The 21,875-nt window shown below is 38.9% G+C and overlaps 1 protein-coding gene across 1 annotated transcript in view; it reads right to left on the minus strand.

Moving 5' to 3' along the window:
- INSL6 (insulin like 6) overlaps positions 1-21,875 on the minus strand; it is a 30,279-nt gene that overhangs the window by 7,756 nt on the left and 648 nt on the right. The window lies entirely within an intron of this gene.

Consider the following 21,875-nt stretch of genomic DNA (forward strand, 5'->3'; position numbering starts at 1 on the left):
TGGCTAAAGATGTTAAGCATCTTTCCATATGTTTATTACATATCCTCTTGGAGAAATGTCTGTTCAAATCCTTTGCTCATTTTCAAATTTGATCATTTGTCTTCTTATGCACATCTTATAACTGAGCAGTAAAAACCATTTTGTTCTTTATTAAAATATAAAGAAATAGAGAAATAGTAATATGCTCTAGGTACAATAAACTCATTGTCACTGTTATACTGCTCTTAATTCACTTAGCGATACTGAATACTAGAAACCAAAATAATTCCAGAATGTAATTATTTGAAGACTTACTGGACTTCCATTATGGCCCTTGCTCATCTACAGCCCCAAGAGGACATATTTGCCAATAGCCTCCACTGTAGAGCCAGTTCTTACACAGCCATGTTCTGAACCATGTGACTCTACCCTGTAGCCATGGTTGAACAAACTGGAGGTTGGCACCTGACCCCAAAGAAACCCATCTGTCACAATGGCCAGAAATCCACATCATGTGAAAAACATGAATCAACCCAATTAGATTTCCTCAGTTTGAAACTAGAACTAAGAAGTAATGAGAAAAAAATGAGTCAGAACCAAAGCTAAAAGGATTCTATGAGGTCTGTCATGACAAGTTAAAGAACAAAGGAACATAAATACTGAGAAAAGAAAAGATTCACAGAGAGAAAGACAGAAGATTTTTTTGTTTTGGAGCTAGTATGATTCCTCAGGCTTTCCAACGTCTTTCTAAGTCAACTTCTATATCTTGTTTGTTTTATAACTACTATCCCCTTTTACCTTGAGGTTATTTAGGTGAATCTATGCTCTTTGCAGTTAGAGGCCTATTAGAGCACTCTTTAATAACATTTAATTACAAAGTTGCTTGTTTAAAAGAATAAGGTAGATCTCTATTCAGACTAAGGAGGAACAAAAGAATGGAAACGAACAAATTACAGTCGGAAAAAAAAGAGAAATAAGTAGATAGAGCCAAGTTTTAAAATAAATTTTATGAATGCTTATATATTTAAAAATCAAGATGAAATGGATGAATTCCTAGAAAAATACAAGATGTCTTAATTTGTATACAGTGACATAGAAAACCTAAATGTACCAACAATATTCAAAGAAATGAAAAGGGTAGTCATAGTTATTGCCTTCAAAAAATAAAAACAGATATAGGTGACTTTAGAGAGGGGTTCCACTTATTTTTAAAGAACAGTAAATTCTAATCACATACAAATTGTTCCAGAAAAAGAGCAAAAGCTGCCCAGCTCATTTTATGAAGCTGGCATAACCTTTATTCCAAAACTAGCATGTTCTCACTCATAGGCAGGTGCTGAACAATGAGAACACATGGACACAGTGAGGGGAGCATCACACACTGGGGTCTGTGTGGGGGGAAGTAGGGGAGAGACAGCGGGGGGTAGGGTGTTGGGGAGGGATAACATGGGGAGAAATGACAGCTATAGGTGATGGAGAGGAAGGCAACAAACCCACATTGCCATGTATGTACCTATGCAACAATCTTCCAAGTTCTTCACATGTACCCCAAAACCTAAAATACAATAAAATATATATTTTTTAAAAAAAGAAAAAAAAAGCAATGAGTTTTTATAAAACCTTAAAAACTAATTTCACTTGCAAATGTTGATTTCGAACTCCTAAATATCAGTTAACTGAATCCATAAGCATATTTTACAAATATATTAAAAAAGGGTTTGGGGGAACAGCCAAGATGGCTGAAGAGAAACACCTTTGCTTGGACCGGTGCCGTGGCTCATGCCTGTAATCCTAGCACTTTAGGAGGCCGAGGTGGGAGGATCACCTGAGGTCAGGAGTTCAAGACCAGCCTGACCAACATGGAGAAACCCCGTCTCCATTAAAAATACAAAAATTAGCCAGGTGTGGTGGTGCATGCCTGTAATCCCAGGAGATTGGATTGGAAGGCTGAGGCAGGAGAATCACTTGAACCCAGGAGGCAGAGATTGCAGTGAGCCTAGATTGTGCCACTGCATTCCAGCTTGGGTAACAAGAGCAAAATTTTGTCTCAAAATGAAAACAAAAATAAACAAACAACAACAACAACAACAAAAACCCTTTTACCCGCAGCTCCCATCAAAAAGGATGAAAATGGCAAATGGATTCTGCATCTTCAATTGAGTCACCAACATTCTCTCACTGGGACTGACTAGGAGGTTGGTGTGACTCACAGAGAGCAAGGTTTGAAAAGCAGGGTGGCATGAAGGCCCATCTGGGAGCCACATGGGGCAAAGGCAGGTCCCTCCCCAGCCAAGAGAGACAGTGAGGGATGGTGTTACCCCTACCTGAAAAGCATGCTTTTCCCAAGAACCCCTGCAACCTGGGGATCAGATCCCCTTATGATCCCATACCACCAAGGCCTTGGGTTCCAAGCACAGAGCCGTGCAATCGCAAGGTGGCTGCTTGGGTGGGCGGCGCTTAAGCAGGCACTGAGACCCCCAGTTCCTATGGGGAGAGGCAGCTGCCATCACTGTGTCTCCAGTCCACCATTTTCGCCTACTGTGATGCCAGCGCAGTTTGGACTTGGAGCAACTCCCCACAGCGCAGCACAATGGCTGGGACAGTTCATGGCCAGACTGTTTCTTTAGGTGGGGCTCCAATCCATTCCCCCTCACAGCGTGGGGCCTCTCTGTGGGAATTTTGGCATCCCCAGTGGAGGGTTTATGGATATAACTCTAATATCCCTGAGAAGATACTCTTAAGAGGAGGGGTGGCTGTGCTACAGTGGATCAGCCATCTTAGTCTTTACTGCCTGCTGGCTCTGGAGAGGGGGATTTCCCCTAGCAGAGCACACCAGCTCCACCAAAGGGCATCCAGACTGCTTATTTAAGTGGGTTTCCTGATCCTACTCCTCCAAACTGGATGAGACCTCCCAACAGGAGTGTTCCGCTGGCATCAGGTCAGTGCCCTCCTTGCACAGAGCTCCCAGAGGAAGGAGCAGCCTGCCATCTTTGACGATCTGCAGCCTCCACTGGTGATACCTCCAGGGGCGAGAGAAACCCAGGTGAATATGTCTGGAATGGACTCCCGGCAAACTGCATCAACCCTATGGAAGAAAGGCCCTACTGCTAAAACAAAAATAAGCAAGAGCAACATCATCAACAAAAAACACCCCACAAAAACCTCTTCCAAAGGTCATCAGCCTCAAAAATCAAAGGCAGATAAACCCATAAAGATGAGAAATAATCAATGCAAAAATGCTGAAAACTCAAAAAGCAAGAATGCCTCTTTTCCTCCAAATGACCATAACATGTCTCCAGCAAGGGCACAGAACTGGGATGAGTCAGAGATAGATGAATTGACAGAAGTAGGCTTCAAAAGACGAATAATAACAAACTTCCCTGAGCTAAAGGAGTATGTTTTAACACATTGCAAAGAAGCTAAGAACTATGAGAAAACATTACAAGAGCTGCTAACAAGAATAACTAGTTTACACAGGAGGCTAAACAAACTGAGGGAGCTGAAAAACAGCATGTGAACTTCACAATGCAAACCAAGTATCAATAGCTAAACAGTTCAAGTGGAAGAAAAAACATCAGAGCTTGCAGACTATCTTGCTGAAATAAGGCAAGCAGGCAGACAATATTAGAGAAAAAAAGAAGGAAAAGGAATAAACAAAACCTCTGAGAACTACGAGATTATGTTAAAAGACTGAACCTATGACTGATAGGGGTACCAGAAAGAGACAGGAAGAACAAAAACAAGTTTAAAATTACACTTCAAGATATCATCCAGGAGTATCTCCCCAATTTAGCAAGACAGGCCAACAATTTTGAACACAATACAAAATTTGTATTCAAGAAATCCAGAGAATCCCAGTTAAGAAACTCCATGAGATCAACCCAATGACATACAATCACCAGTTCTCCAAGGTCAAAATGAAGGAAAAAATGTTAAGGACAGCCACAGAGAAAGGCCAGGTCACCTATAAAGGGAAGCCCATCGCACTAACAGCAGACCTCTCAGTAGAAACCCTACAAGCCAGGAGAGACTGGAGGCCAATAAACACACACACACACACATATATGTACATATATGTATGTGTGTATATATATATATTTTTGAGATGGAATTTCACTCGTCACCCAAGTTGGAGTACAATGGTGAGATCTCAGCTCACTGCAACCTCTGCCTCCCAGGTTCAAGGGGTTCTCCTGCCTTAGCCTCCCAAGTCCCTGGAATTACAGGCATGCACCAACATGCCCAGCTAATTTTGTATTTTTAGTTGAGGCAGGGTTTTGCCATGTTGGCTAGGCTGGTCTCAAACTCCTGACCTCAGGTGATCCACCTTCCTCAGCCTCCCAAAGTGCCGGGATTTACAGGCATGAGCCACCGTACCCAGCCAATATTCTTAGAGAATTTTTAACCTAGAATACTATGTCTGGCCAAGCTAAGCTTCATAAGCAAATAAAAAATAAAATCTTTTTCAGACAAGCAAATTCTGAGGGAATTCACCACTACCAGATCTGCCTTGCAAGCGCTCCTGAAGGAAGCAGTAAATATGGAAAGGAAAAACCATGATCAGCCACTACAAAAATGCACTGAAGTACATAGACCAGTGGACACTATGAAGCAACTACATAAACAAGTTTGCAAAATAACCAGCCAGCATCATGATGACAGGATCAAATTCACACACACAACAATATTAACCTTAAATGTAAATGGGCTAAGTTCCCCAATTAAAAGACACAAAGGGCAAGCTGGATAGAGTCAAGATTCATTGACGTGCTGAATTCAACAGACTCATCTCACATGCAGACACACATAGACCCAAAGTATGAAGGGAAATTTACCATACAAATGGAAAACAGAAAACAGCAAAGGTTGCAATCCTAGTTTCTGACAAAACAGACTTTAACAAAGATAAAAAAAAGATAAAGGAAAGCATTGCATAATGGTAAACAGGTCAATTTAGTAAGAGCTATTCTAAATATATATGCACCCAATACAGGAGCACCCAGATTCATAAAACAAGTTCTTAGAGACCTACAAAGAAACTTAGACTGCCACACAATAATAATGGGAGACTTTAACATCCCACTGTTGATATGAGACAGATTATTGAGACAGAAAACTAACCAAGATAGTAAGACTTGAATTCAGTTCTGGATCAAGTGGACCTGATGGGTATCTGCAGAAAGCTCCAACCCTAAACAACAGAATATACATTCTTCTTGGCACCACATGGCACTTACTCTAAAGTTAATAACATTATTGGAAGTAAATCACTCCTCAGCAAGTACAAAAGAACTGAAATCATAACAATCTCTCAGACCACAGCACAATCAAATTAGAACTCAAGATTAAGACACTCACTCAAAACCACACAAGTACATGGAAATTGAACAATCTGTTCCTGAGTGACTCCTTGGTAAATGATGATTTTAAGAAATCAAGAAGTCCTTTGAAACCAATGACAACAAGGAGACATGTACCAGAATCTCTGGGACATGACTAAAGCAGTCTTAACCGGGAAATTTATAGCACTAAATGCCCATGTCAAAATGGCAGAAAGATCTCAAATGGACACCCTAATGTCAGAACTAAAAGAACCAGAGAACCAAGAGCAAATAAACTCCAAAGCTAGAGAAGACAAGAAATAATGAAGCTCAGAGCAAAACTGAAGGAGACAGAAACATGAAAAATCCTTCAAACAATCAATGAGTCCAGGAACTGCTTTTTTGGAAAAATTAATAAAATAGACCACTAGCTAGGCTAACAAAGAAGAAACAAAAGAAGAACCAAATAGACATAATAAAAATGATAAAGGGGATATCACCACTGATGCCCCTGAAATACAAACAACCATCAGGGAATACTATAAACACCTATATGCCAATAAACCAGAAAGTCTAGTAGAAATGGATAAATTCCTGGACATATACCTCTCCGCCAAGACTAAACTAGGAAGAAACTGAATCCCTGAATAGACCAATAACAAGTTCTGAAACTGAGGCAGTAATAAATAGCCTACCAACCAAAAAAAAGCCCAGGACCAGATGGATTCACAGCTGAATTCTACCAAAAGTACAAAGAGGAGTAGATATCCTTTCTTCTGAAACTATTCCAAACAATCAAAAAGGAACTCCTCCCTAACTCATTCTATGAGAGCAGCATCATCCTGATACCAAAACCCGACAGAGATGCAACAAAAAGAGAAAACTCAAGCCAATATTCCTGATGAACATCAATGTAAAAATCCTCAGTAAAATAATGGCAAACCTAATAAAGCAGCACATCAAAAAGCTTATCTGCCACAATCAAGTTAGCTTCATCTCTGGGGTGCAAGGCTGGTTCAAAATATGCAAATCAATAAATGTAATTCATTACATAAACAGATCTAAAACAAAAACCACATGATTATCTCAATAGATGCAGAAAAGGTCTTCTATAAAATGCAACATCCCTTCTGTTAAAAACTCTCAATAAACCATGTGTTGAAGAAACATACCTCAAAATAATATGGGTCATTTATGACAAACCCTATGTCAATATCATACAGAATGGGTAAAAGCTGGAAGCATTCCCCTTGAAGATAAGGATTCCCTCTCTCACCACTCCTATTCAACATGGTATTTGAAGTCCTGGGCAGGGCAATCAGGCAAGAGAAAGAAAGAAAGTGTATTCAAATAGGAAGAGAGGAAGTCAAGTTGTCTTTGTTTGCAGATGACATGCAAACGTAGACACCCCATCTAGAACACACCATCACAGGCCAAAAGCTCATAAACAAATTCAGCAAAGTCTCAAGATACAAAATCAATCTGCAAATGTCACAAGCATTCCTATACACCAAGAACAAGCAAGCAGAGGGCTGATTTATGAATGAACTCCCATTTACAATTGCTACAAAGAGAATAAAATACCTAGGAATACAGTTAGCAAGGAAAGTGAAGGACCTCTTCAAGGAGAACTACAAACCACTGCTCAAGGAAATCAGAGAGGATATAAACAAAAAACACTTCACATTCACAGAGTCAATATTGTGAAAATGGCCATCCTGCCCAAAGTAATTTATATATTCAATGTTATTCCCATTAAACTACTATTGACATTCTTCACAGAATTAGGAGAAACTATTTTAAATTCATATCAAACTAAACGAGCTCAAGCAGCAATGACAATCCTAAGCAAAAAGAACAAAGCTGTAGGGAGGCATAATGCTACCAGACTTCAAACTATACTACAAGGATAGAGTAACCAAAACAGCATGGTACTGTTACAAAGCAGACACATAAACCAATGAAATTTCTGTTCCAGACCTCAGAAATAAGGCTGCATGCACATCTATGACCATCTGATCTTGGATAAACCTGACAAAAACAAGCAATGGGGAATGGATTCCACATTTAATAAATGGTGCTGGGAGAACTGGCTAGCCATATGCTGAACACTGAAACTGGACCCCTTCTGTACACCATATAGAAAAATTAACTTACAATGACTAAAATACTTAAATGTAAAACCAAAACTATAAAAACCCTAAAAGAAAATCTAGGCAATACATTTGCAACATAGGTATGGGCAAAAATTTCATGACAAAATTATCAAAAGCAATAGCAACAAAAGCAAGAATTGACAAATGGGATCTAATAAAACTAAAGAACTTCTGCAAGAACTAGAGGAGCAGGAACAAACAAATTCAAAAGCTAGCAGAAGAAAAGAAATAACTAAGATCAGAGCAGAACTGAAGGAGACAGAGACACAAAAAACCCTTCAAAAAAAATCAATGAATCCAGGAGCTGGTTTTCTGAAAAGATCAACAAAATAGATAGACCCCTAGCCAGACTAATAAAAAAGTAAAGAGAGAAGAACAAAATAGATGCAATCAAAAATGATAAAGGGGATATCTACAAACTACCATCAGAGATTACTACAAACACCTCTATGCAAATAAACCAGTAAATCTAGAAGAAATGGATAAATTCTTGGACACTTACACCCTGCCAAGACTAAACCAGGAAGAAGCAGAATCCCTGAACAGACCAATAACAAGGTCTCAAATTGAGGCAGAAATTAATAGCATAACAATCAAAAAAAGATCCAGGACCAGACGGGTTCACAGACAAATTCTAAAGGAGGTACAAAGAGGAGCTGGTACCATTCCTTCTGAAACCATTTCAAACAATACAAAAAGACGGAATCCTCCCTATTTCATTTTATGAGAGCAACATCATCCTGATACCAAAACCTGGCAGAGACACAACTAAAAAAGAAAATTTCAGGCCAATATCCATGTTGAACACTGATGTGAAAATCCTCAATAAAATACTGGCAAACAGAATCCAAAAGCACATCAAAAAGCTTATCCATCACGATCAAGTCGGCTTCATTCCTGGGATGCATGGCTGGTTCAACATATGCAAATCTATAAACATAATCCATCACATAAACAGAACCAAAGAAAAAAACCACATGATTATCTCAATAGATGCAGAGAAGGCCTTCAACAGCCCTTCAAGCGAAAATCTCTCAATAAACTAGGTATTGATGGAATGTATCTCAAGGTAACACAGCTATTTATGACAAACCCACAGCCAATATCATACTGATTAGGCAAAAATTGGAAGCATTCCCTTTGAAAACTGGCACAAGACAAGGATGCCCTCCCTCATCACTCCTATTCAACATAGTATTGAAAGTTCTGGCCAGGGCAGTCTGACAAGAAAAATAAATAAAGCATATTCAATTCGGAAAAGAGGAAGTCAAATTGTCTCTATTTGCAGATGACATGATTGTATATTTAGAAGACCCCATTGTCTCAGCCCAAAATGTCCTTAAGCTGATAAGCAACTTCAGCAAAGTCTCACAATAAAAAATCAATGTGCAAAAACCACAGGGATTCCTATACAGCAATAACAGTCAAACAGAGAGCCAAATCATGAGTGAACTCCCATTCACAATCACTACGAAGAGAATAAAATACCTAGGAATACAACTAACAAGGGATGTGAAGGAACTCTTCAAGGAGAACTACAAACCACTGCTCAAGGAAATAAGAAAGGACACAAACAAATGAAAAAACATTCCATGCTCATGGTTAGGAAGAATCAATATCATGAAAATGGCCATACTGCCCAATACAATTTATAGAACTCAATGCTATTCCCATCAAGCTACCATTGACTTTCTTCACAGAATTGGAAAAAAACACCTTAAACCAAAAAAGAGCCTGCACAGCCAAGACAATCCTAACAACAACAACAACAACAAAAAAACAAAGCTGGAGGCATCACACTACCTGACTTCAAACTATACTACAAGGCTACAGTAATCAGAACAGCATGATACTGGTACCAAAACAGAGATATAAACCAACGGAACAGGGCAGAAGCCTCAGAAATAACACCACACATCTACAACCGCCTGATCTTTGACAAACCTGACAAAAACAAGCAATGGGGAATGATTCCCTATTTAATAAATGGTGATGGGAAAACTGGCTAGCCATATGCAGAAAGTTGAAACTAGATCCCTTCCTTACACCTTATACAAAAATAAACTCCAGATGGACTAAAGATTTAAACATAAGACCTAACACCATAAAAACCCTAGAAGAAAACCTAGGCAATACCATTCAAGACATAGGCATAGGCAAGGACTTCATGACTAAAACACTAAAAGCATTGGCAACAAAAGCCAAAATAGACAAATGGGATCTAATCAAACTTAAGAGCTTCTGCACAGCAAAAGAAACTATCATCAGAGTGAACCAGCAACCAATAGAACAGTAAATTTTTTTTTTTTTCTACCCATCTGACAAAGGACTAATATCCAGAATCTACAAAGAACCTAAACAAATATAAGAAAAAAAAAAAAACATCAAAAAGTGGGTGAAGGATATGAACAGACACTTTTCAAAAGAAGGCATTTATGCAGCCAACAAACATATGAGAAAAAGCTCATCATCACTGGTCATTAGAGAAATGCAAATCAAAACCACATTAAGATACCAACTCATGCCAATTAGAATGGCAATCATTAAAAAGACAAGACACAACAGATATTGGAGAGGATGTGGAGAAATGGGAACGCTTTTACACTGTTAGTGGGAGTGTTAATTAGTTCAACCATTGTGGAAGACAGTGTGGCAATTCCTCAAGAACCTAGAAATAGAAATACCATTTCACCCAGCAATCCCATTACTGGATATATACCCAAAGGATTATAAATCATTCTATTATAAAGACATAAGCACGCATGTTCACTGTGGCACTGTTTACAATAGCAAAGACTTGGAACCAACCCAAATGCCCATCAATGGTAGACTGGATAAAGAAAATGTGGCACATATACACCATGGAATACTATGCAGCCATAAAAAACGATGAGTTCATGTCTTTTGCAGTGACATGGATGAAGCTGGAAATCGTAATTCTCAGCAAACTGACATAAGAACAGAAAACCAACACTGCATGTTCTCACTCATAAGTGGGTGTAGAACAACGAGAACACATGGACACAGGAAGGGGAACATCACACACCAGGGCCTGTCAGAGGGTGGGGTGCAGGGGAAGGATAGTAGGAATGGGGGTACCGGGGAGGGATAGCATTAGGAGAAATATCTAATCTAGATGACAGGGGGATGGACGCAGCAAACCACCATGGCATGTGTATACCTATGTAACAAACCTGCACGTTCTGCACATGTACCCCAGAACTTAAAGGATAATAAAAAAAAATTTAAAAAAAGAACTTCTTCACACAAAAGAAACTATCATCAGAGTGAACAGATAACCTACAGAGCGGGAGAAAATTTTTGCAATCTATCCATTTAACAAAGGTCTAATATCCAGAATCTACAAGGAACTTAAAACAAATTTATGAGAAAAAACAACCCCATTAAAGAATGGGCAGGCCGGGCACAATGGCTCATGCCTGTAATCCCAGCACTTTGGGAGACCTACATGGGCAGATACCTGAGGTCAGGAGTTCGAGACCAGTTTGGCCAACGTGGTGAAACTCCATCTCTACCAAAAGTACAAAAATTAACCAGGTGAGGTGGCACACGCATGTAGTCCCAGCTACATGGGAGGCTGAGGCAGGAGAATTGCTCGCACCTGGGAAGTGGCGGTTGCCGTGAGCCGAGATCACACCATTGCACTCCAGTCTGGATGACAGAGTGAGACTCCAGCCTGGGTGACAGAGTGAGACTCCATCTCAAAAGAAAAAAAAAAGGTGGGCAAAGGACATGAACAGACAAAAGACAACTTTCATGCAGTCAACAAGCATTTGAAAAATAGCTCAACATCACTGATTACAGAAATGCAAATCAAAATTACAATGAGATATTATTTCACACTAGTCAGAATGACAAAGTCAAGAAACAACAGATGCTGTTGAGGTTCCAGAGAAATAGGAATTAATTCCCACTGTTGAGGGAATGTAAATTAGTTCAACTATCGTGGAAGACAGTGTGGCGATTCCTCAAAGATCTAGAACCAGAAATACCATTTGACCCAGTAATCCCATTATTGTGTATATACCCAAAGGAATATAAATTATTTCATTACAAAGATACATGCATGAGTATGTTCACTGCAGCACTATTCACAATAGCAAAGACGTGAATTCAATCCAAATGCCCATCAACAATAGACTGGATATAGAAAATGTGGTACATATATACCATGGAATACTATGTAGCCATAAAAAGGATGAGATCATGTCATTTACAGGAAAATGGATGGCACTGGAAGCCACTATCCTCAGTAAACTAAAGCAGAAACAGAAAACCAAACACCACGTGTTCTCACTTATAAGTGGGAGCTGAACAATGAGATCACATGGACATGGGGAGGGGAACAATACACAATGGGGTCTGTCAGAGGGTGGGGTTGGGGAGGGTAAGCATTAGGAAGAATAGCTAATGCATGCTAGGTGATGGGTTGATAGGTACAGCAAACTGCCAAGGCACATGTTTACCTATGTAACAAACCTGCACAACTTGCTCATGTACCCCTGAACTTAAAAATAAAAATTAAAAAAAAAAAAAAAGAAGGAAAGCATTCATCCCAGAAATGCAAGGATAGGTCAAGATCACAAAAATCTATCAATGTACTTTACCATGTTAATAGACTCCCATCCTCACTCACAGCTGGATTTCCTGTCTACTTCAGAAAAAATTGAAGCAATCTGAAGAAAACTTGCACTGACTCCCTTTGCCAATTTATTTTACTCATCTCTTAACACGTACACCTATACACTCTCCCTTTCTATTTCTACAGATGAACTATACACTCTAAATCCAATTTCTACACTTACGTATTACATTTCATCTCCTCTTGCCAACTTTAGGATACTACTCCAGTAATCCCTCTCTGTATTCATCAGTTGTTCACATCTACTGAATCACTCTTATCAGAAAACTTTTTTCTCCCACTTATAAAACAAACACACAAACCCATGCACCCTTTTCTTGGCCTCACTTATCCTGCCAGCTACCATCGTATTTATTTTCTCTTTTCTGTAACAAAGCTCCTTGATAGAGTTTTCTATATTTACTAATTTGTTCTTTTCTCATTGTCTTAAACCAACTCTAATCAGGCTTTTGTTTCATCACTCTACCAAAACTTCTCTTATGAAGGTCACAAACATATTGCCAAATTCAAGTCATTTGCATCTTAATTGATTTATCAAATACACCTGTTCCTGATACTTTCATCATTTGATTTCCACAACATTACAGTCTGTTTTCTTCCTACCTAACTAGTTGTCCCTTTTCTATCTCCTTTACAAGTTCTCCCTCCCCAACTTTTTAATGTTGGTGTTTCTGAGGACTCAGTTCTTAGCACTATTTTCTATCTATACTTATTCCTCTGGTGATCTCCTCTGTCTTATGGCTCAAAAAATTATGTATCTACCTGTGACTCCTAAACTTCTATCTGCAAACAAGTTTACTCTTTCAAACTCCAGATTTATATGCCTTGCTCCCTACTCAACACTTCCACATCAGTGTTTCAAATTCAACATTGTTTAAAACTCCACCTGAAGTTTTCAAGTTCAACATGTCTGAAACTGAACTACTGATACTGTCTTCCAAAAGTGTTCCACTTGAGGTCTTTCCTATCTCATTTACGACAATCCCATCCTTCCAGGTGTTCCACATACAAAACTTTGGAATCAATAATGTTTTGGAGTCATTCTTGATTTCTTTCTCATATCTCACATCAAATATGCTCATGTATAACTAGAATATAACAGTTTTCACCACCTACACTTTTATCATCCTCATCTAAGACCCTCCCTAACAGGTCTCTCTGTTTCTACTCTTGCTTCTCTACAGTCTATTCTCATCACAGCAGACAGTGATCCACTTAAAATGTCAATTATGTCACTTCTCTGCTCAAAAATCTTAATGACTTCCTTCATCACTCAAAAACAAAGTCTTTAAAATGGTCTAAAACAGGGGGACCCCAACCCCTGGGGACCTAACGGGTTTATGACCTGTTAGGGACCAGGCCACACAGCAGGAGGTAAGCAGCGGGCAGGGAAGCAAGCAAAGCTTCATTTGTATTTACAGCTGCTCCCATTGCTTGCATTATCATCTCAGCTCCACCTCCAGTCAGATCAGGGGCAGCATTAGATTGTTATAGGAGTGTGAATCCTACTGTGAACTGCACATGTGAGGGATCTAGGCTGCATGCTCCTTATGAAAATCCAATGTCTGATGATCTGTCACTATCTCCCATCACCCCCAGATGGGACCATCTAGTTTGAGGAAAACAAGCTCAGGGATCCCACTGATTCCACATTATGGTGAGTTGTATAATTATTTCATTACACATTACATTTAATAGTAATAAAGTTCACAATAAATGTAATGTGCTTGAATCATGTGAAATTCTTGCTCTGTTTGTCTCCCTTATTTTGTTTTGTTTTCCATTTTTCTTTCTGTAGCTTTTACTACCTTCTGATATTTACTCATGTTTATTACTTAAGCAAGCTCTATGAAGCCTTCAATCTTTGTCTGGTTTATCCACTGATATATTCCCAAGATTCTAAAATTGTGGCTGGGTGCTTAGTGGGTACCCAATAAGTACTTGCTTAATTAATAAAAGAAAAAATCATAAGACTAGGCAAAAGGATGCTAAAAGAAGACCTTAATAATGTTCAGCCCTATTTACAATGATTAAAAAAAAAATACCTCTGGCCGGGCGCGGTGGCTCAAGCCTGTAATCCCAGCACTTTGGGAGGCCGAGGCGGGTGGATCACGAGGTCAAGAGATCGAGACCATCCTGGTCAACACGGTGAAACCCCGTCTCCACTAAAAATACAAAAAATTAGCTGGGCATGGTGGCGCGTGCCTGTAATCCCAGCTACTCAGGAGGCTGAGGCAGGAGAATTGCCTGAACCCAGGAGGCGGAGGTTGCGGTGAGCCGAGATCGCGCCATTGCACTCCAGCCTGGGTAACGAGCGAAACTCTGTCCAAAAAAAAAAAAAAAAAAAAAATACCTCTTAGCAAGCTTCCTTATCTTAGTGAAGATTATATAGCATAAACCTACAAGCAACATACCTAATGGAGATATTTAAATGCATGCCCTTTAAGCCTGGGAACAAGACAAGACAACAAGTCTCACTATCACCGCTAGTTAACACAGGTAGAGGACCTGGCCTATGTTATATAAAAAGCAAAAAAAAAAAAAAAGAATAGTATGAGTTTAAAAAGAAAGTGATAAAACTATCATTTTCAAATGATAAAAACCCTACAGAATCAACAAACTATTATAACTATGAAGATGGTTCAGTATGGTTTCTGGATAAAGAGCAACCTATAAAAGTAAACTGTAGCTGGGTATGGTAGCTCATACCTGTAATCCCAGCACTTTGGGAGCCCGAGGCGGGTGGATCATGAGGTCAGGAGTTTGAGACCAGCCTAACCAACATGGTGAAACCCTGTCACTACTAAAAATACAAAAATTAGTCAGGTGTGGTGGCCCGCACCTGTAATCCCAGCTACTCAAGAGGCTGAGACAGGAGAATCATTCAAACCTGGTAGCCGGAGGTTGCAGTGAGCTGAGATCACGCCACTGCACTCCTGCCTGGATGACAGAGTGAGACTCGAAAAAAAGAAAATTGCATTTCTCTAGCCAAGTCACTATTAAATATAATTCACAGGTATTTACAAAACCAAAAAAAAAAAGTATTAAGCATTAACTTAACAAACAATATAGTAAGTTTCCATAAAGAAAACTTTAAAATCCTAAGAATAGAATATAAGTAATTTCATGACTTTGATTAGGATAACTTTATGTAATAAAGACATGAAGAGGGGCTTTGGGGAGACAAGATGACCAATTAGATGCAGCTGTGATCTGTGGCACTCAGGGAGAGGAATAAAACGGGTGAGTGAATTCAGTACCTTCAACTGAAATATCCAGGTTCTCATACTGGGACTGGCAAGGCAAACAGCTTGACCCATACAGCATGAAGAAATGCAGGGTAGGGCAATGGTCCACCAGGGAACAGCAGGGAGCCAAAGGAACCACCAACCCCAGCCAAAGGAAGTGGTGAGTGACTGTGTAACCTCGATTGGGAAACAAAGTTTCTCCCAGATATCTCTGAAACCCAGATCAGGAAATCCTATCTTTGATCCCTGATCTTTGCAGATCAGGAGATCCCATTGTGAGCCCATACCTCTAGGGCCTTGGGTTTAATACACAGAGTTGTGTGGAGTCTCAGTAGAGCAGATGCTCACATACACAGAGACCCAGGAGTTTTATAGACTCCAGCCCCGGGATCCCAGCAAAGCAGGAGATATGACAATGCATATCCCAAGGAAGGGGGCTGTACATCCCACTTCCACAGCACCTCACAAGTTAAGACCTACTGACTTGGAATTCCAGCCAGCCAGGGCAAAAGCTGAAGTCCGCCTGAAACGAATGGAGTTCCTGGGAGGAGGGGCAGCCGCCATTTCTGGCATAGGTAAACTCAGCTGTTCCAGCCTCCCAGCTTTGGAGAATCCAAACAGTCTGGAGGAGGAAGGGTCCCCCACAACACAATACTGCTGCCGTGCCAGACTGTGGCCAGACTGCTTCTTTTTTTCTTCTTCTTGTTCTTTTTTGAGAAGGAGTCTCACTCTGTACTGCTAACTTAGGCAGACTGTGGCCAGACTGCTTCTTTAGGCAGGATCCTGATCCTCACTGAGCCATTACTCATCACAGGGCAGGACCTCCATGTGGAGGTTTCAGCCACTCCAGCCAGGGTTGTACAGACAGAGCTCTGATTCCACTTTGGGACAAAGCTACTGTGGGGAGGGGCAGCCACCATCTCTGTGGTTCTCTGCATCATGCTACTGAACTTCAAACTATACTACAAGGCTACAGTAACCAAAACAGCTTGGTACTGGTACAAGAACAGACACACAGGCCAATGGAACAGAATAGAGAGCTCAGAAATAAGATCACACACCACATACCTACAACAATACAATCCTAGATAAACCTGACGAAAACAAGCAATGAGGGAAGAATTCCCTATTTATTAAACAGTGCTGGAAGAATTGGCTAGCTGTAAGCTCAAAATTGAAACTGGACCCCTTCCTTACACCCTACACAAAAATTAACTCAAAATGGATTAAAGACGTATGTAAAACCCAAAACTATAAAAACTCTAGAAGAAAATCTAGGCAATATCATTCAAGACATAGGCACAGGCAAAGGTTTCATGACAAAAACATCAAAAGCAATTGCAACAAAAGCAAAAATTGACAAATGGGATTTAAACTAAAAAACTTCTGCACAGCAAAAAAACCATCACCAGAATGAACAGACAACCTATAGAATGGGAGAAAACTTCTGCCATCTATTCATCTGACAACAGTCTAATATCCAGCATCTATAAATAAATTTACAAGGAAAAAAAACCATTAAAAACTGGGCAAAGGACATGAACAGAAACTTCTCAAAAGAAGACATACATATGGCCAACAAACATGAAAAATAGTTCAACATCACTGATTATTAGAGAAATGAAAATCAAAATTACAATGAGATACCATCTCATGCCAGTTGGAATGGCTACTACTGAAGTTAAAAAGTAACAGATGCTGGCAAGGTTGTGGAGAAAAAGGAACACTTTTACACCGCTGGTGGAATTCAAACATTGTGGAAGAGAGTGTGATGATTCCTCAAAGACCTAGGGGCAGAAATACCATTTGACCCAGAAACCATTACTGGGTATATACCCAAAGGAATGTAAATCATTCTATTATAAAGATACATGCAAGCATATGTTCACTGCAGCACTATTGACAATAACAAAGTCATGGAATCAACCTAAATGCCCACCAATGATAGACTGGATAAGAAAATTTGGTACATATACACCATGGAATACTATGTAGCCATAAAAAAGAATGAGATCATGTCCTTTGCAGGGACATGGATGGAGTTGGAAACCATCATCCTCAGCAAACTAATGCAGGAATGGAAAACCAAATACCATATGTTCTCACTTATAAGTGGGAGCTGAATGATGAGAACACATGGACACATGCAGAGAAACAACACACGTTGGGGCCTGCCAGACAGAGGGCCTGGAGGAAGGGAGAGTATCAGGAGGAAAAGCTAATGGATGCTGGGCTTAATACCTAGGTGATAGGATGATCTGTGCAGCAAACCACCATGGCACACATTTACCTATGTAACAAACTTGCATAGCTCACACATGTACCCCTGAACTTAAAAGTTGAAGGAAAAAAAGATGTCAGTCCTCTTCAGATTAATGTATATATTCCATGCATCCCAATTAAAATTCCATGTGGATTTTTAAAAAAGAAGTTCAATAAGCATACTTTTAAATATATATGAAAGAATAAAGGTTGAAGATTAGCTTAGTCAATCTTAGAGGGAAAAAAATAAACACTGAAGACTTGTCCTGCCAGATAAACCCTAGAGAGTGATAGTATCAAAAACTGTAACGATACAAGGTCAAATAAATGAGCAATTAAATAAAATAGGAAGCTCAAACTTATCAATAAAGGTTATCCCACAAATTAGTGAGAAAAACAATTAGTAGAAAGGGTTCAGAAAACTAGCTCCCTATGTAGAGAAAAATAAGACTTATTGAGAAACTGAGATAATATTCCTCCCTAGACAAGAATTAAAAATTGGCCTAAGAATAATTAAGGACTTAATGTGAAAAGTAAAACTGTAAAGTTAACAGAGGTACAGAAGAGGACCTCTAATACGTAAGGCAAAACACTTAGAAACTAATTAGAAAAGTAAAGGCTTTCTGTCAAGCAACATCAATAGACAGATGTCAAAATGGGAGAACATATTTGTGACACCTAAAACCAACAACTAGTTATTATTGTATCTATATTTCATTAACTCCTACAAATCAATTGGAAAATAACAATTCCAACAAGAACTGGGCAAAATACATAAACAGGAAATTTTAAGAGAAAATCCAAAAGGCTGATATATATATGAAAAGGTGTTCAGACACAAAGCAAGTTAAAATAAAAATACAATGCCATTTTACATCTATTACCCTGGTGAAAGTTAGTAACTGTATAATGCTAATTGCTGGCATAGATATGAGGACATAGGATTGGTATAGTCATTCTAAAGAGTAATCTGTCACTCTTCAAGCAAATTAAACATACACATACTTCATGACACAGCAATTCCACTTCAGGTGTGTATCCCAGAAACAATTCCAGGTCCACAAGGGGACACATACAATGATGTTCATGGCAGTATTATTTACAATGGCAGCAGTTCAAGGCTATATAGTTTATGTGTTCATAACTGAAGAAATCAGTAAAATGTGAGGAATGTACATGAATATTATGCAGTAGTTAGAAGCAATGGACTAAATGTTCACATTCCAACAATAAGATACAGATCTTAAATGCCATTTAGATATATCTTAAAAACATATGCACAGGAAAGAATGCATAATTTGCAAAAACTTATACAAAAAATATCTAATAAACACATTATAACAACTGCCTATGAGAGGAAGAGAATGGGAGTGGAGAAAGGGGAATAGTGAGGACAATCATCTTCTGTAAATTATAATTTACTTATGTTTGTTTACTATTCTGTACACTTCATGAGAGTAGGAACCTTCATTGTTTACTCTGACATCCCAAGCACCAAGAAGAATGACTAACACATAACAGGTACTCAAAATTTGTTGAACTAATGTATAAAGAGAAAGGCCCTTTACAGACTAGCTATGATGATATCTGAAACATAAACAAATAAACAAAAACACAACAATATGTGAAATGAAGACCAAGAATATGGGAATATGATTAATCTAACTGGAATAGGGGTTATGGATTATGAAAAGCTGATTTTGAAACATTAATGATTTCACCTGGCACTAATATCTGGGAAGCACAATATTAAGTCATAATTTGGAAATATGATGTCAACTTCATCTTGCCACATTCTGGGGTAGGTCTTGGTGATACTGCCTACACCTTCAGGATCCGTTAACAAGAAGCACATAATTATAGACTCAAGTTATGTATGAATAACTTTGAAAAATGGCACTTTTTAACAGCAGTGTACCAAATTATATTTTTCTGTGTCAGACTCAACTAGATCATCAGGATATTAACATTTCAGATAACTGACTTGATCTAACACAACTTGTCCTGTTGGCAAAAGTGAAATAAAAAGTTATCAACTTTTCAGCCACATTCGTATATAAAAATGACATAATTATGCATTCTATATTAGAAATACATACATCTCTGCAACTTCTAAATTATTTCCCAGAAATTAACAGGACAGAATAAATGTCATCTTCCCTTAGAGATTAATAATTTTAAAAATCATAATACAATGCATATTGATAACCTAATCGATTTTTCCATCCTCTACATATTTCAATATAACTGTGGTTTTAGTGCTACATATTATTTCCACTTCAGCAAGCTGTCCTTTAGTTTCCCTAGTAACAGGTTTTGTGGTATAATAACTTTCAAATATTGTCAGACATATTTTTATTTTCTATAAGTCTTGCTTCATTGCAGCTCCCTGCTCATTGAATTAATGACATTTATTCTTCCAGGGGAATGTGAATAATACCTACAACAAAGGAATCATTAATCAGCTGAGTTTTAAGGTTCAACATTTTTATTAAGGAAATTGTCCTTAGAGCAGATTTTGAGAAAAGGCATTCCAACCTTTCTTTAACAACCTCAAGCTTGGAGGTCTGAAAACAAAATTTTGACTGCAGTATTATAGCATAGGTAGTGAGGGCACAGTATTTGATGTGAGAGAAATGCCCACCCAATATGAAGCAGAAAGGGAAGGCTCTCCTTGCACTCCCGGGAGAAAAGAGTAAGAAAGAGGAGTTTAAAAAGAGAGACATGGGCCAGGAGTGGTGGCTCACGCCTGTAATCCCAGCACTGTGGGAGGCCAAGGAGGACAGATTGTGAGGTCAGGAGTTTGAGACCAGCCTGGCCAACATGGTGAAACCCTGTCTTTACTAAAAATACAAAAATTAGCCAGGTGTGGTGGCATGTGCCTGTAATCCCAGCTACTCAGGAGGCTGAGGCAGGGGAATCACCAGAACTCCGGAGGCAGAGGTTGCAGTGAGCAGAGATAGCGCCACTGTACTCCAGCCTGGGCTACAGAGTGAGACTCGGTCTCAAAAAAAAAAAAAAAAGACAGTAAACTGGATCTTGTTACTCAGAAGTGTGGGCCACCAACTAGCAGCATCAGCATCACCTGGGAGCTCGTTAAAAATGAAAAATCTCAGGCCCCACCCCAGGGGCCTATCAACTCAGAGTCTGCAAGTTAACAGGATTCCCAAGTGATTCATATGCACATTAAAGTGTGAAAGTCACTGAACTAAAGCACAAGTAGAAGACTGTGAGAGACACTTCCTTCATTGTAAGATTAGGACAAGATGAGGTTTGTATGTGGGTTGATTTGAAAATGATCAAGAATCACAGGCTCAGGGTTTCTGTCTTTAAAAGTTTTCATTCTCTTAGCAACAGTGATTTTATAAATTCCATTAATTCATTCCAAAAAAGTTAATGAGTGCCTACAATGTGAGCTGTTTGACTTTTTTCAGTACTCTACATTAGGGTCTCTTTTTGGCATGATAGTTTACTCATTTCTTTAATTTCAGAAATCTTCACTTTTGCAAGATTTGTCCAAATCAAATCAACTGAATTACTGTAAAAGGCAATAGTTTTCTTCCTATGGATACGCTATAAACAAAGTGCAATTTCTTTTAAAATGGCAAATCATATTGGGACTAAAATGTGTTAGTCACAAAATGTAAAACCATACCAATGAACATGTAAAATTATACCAATGAGTATGAAACAAGAATATTCTTCCTGCAGACTGCTTGAAAGTATTAACTATAAATTCAACACAATATACGCATGCTATGTGCTAGGCCATCTGCTAGGCATTTCAGACAAAAATATGCATGAAATAGTCCCTATATAGTCCCTATAACACGGTGTGGTATACAGGGCTGACTTTATGGGACTGAAACCGATGCAGTCACACAGGCCTTGCATTTGGTTTAAATGTTCTATTGTAGTCGAAATTCTCAATAAATTCACCTTTGAAACTGTAAGTGAATTAAGTACAAGTACGTGAACTTTTAAATGAAGCCTGATAGGAGAATGGACCAGGCCTATCTTCTGGTACGTCAGCAGGGGATACGAACAAGAAAGGAAAAAAGCTTTATATTTTGTTACCTTCATTTTAATTGCCCTTTCCTGCTTTTTTGAACAAGGTACTCTGCATTTTTATCTTGTACAAAGTTGGGCTGAATCTGTAGCCAGTGACGATAGTTAATAGAACTATGTGCTAGATACTGTGACAGAAAGGACAACGTAGCTATTGGCTATGAAAAGGTCAATAATG

This window comes from Cebus imitator, unplaced genomic scaffold (genome assembly GCF_001604975.1).
Source record: "Cebus imitator isolate Cc_AM_T3 unplaced genomic scaffold, Cebus_imitator-1.0 Scaffold227, whole genome shotgun sequence".
NCBI classification, from domain to species: domain Eukaryota; kingdom Metazoa; phylum Chordata; class Mammalia; order Primates; family Cebidae; genus Cebus; species Cebus imitator.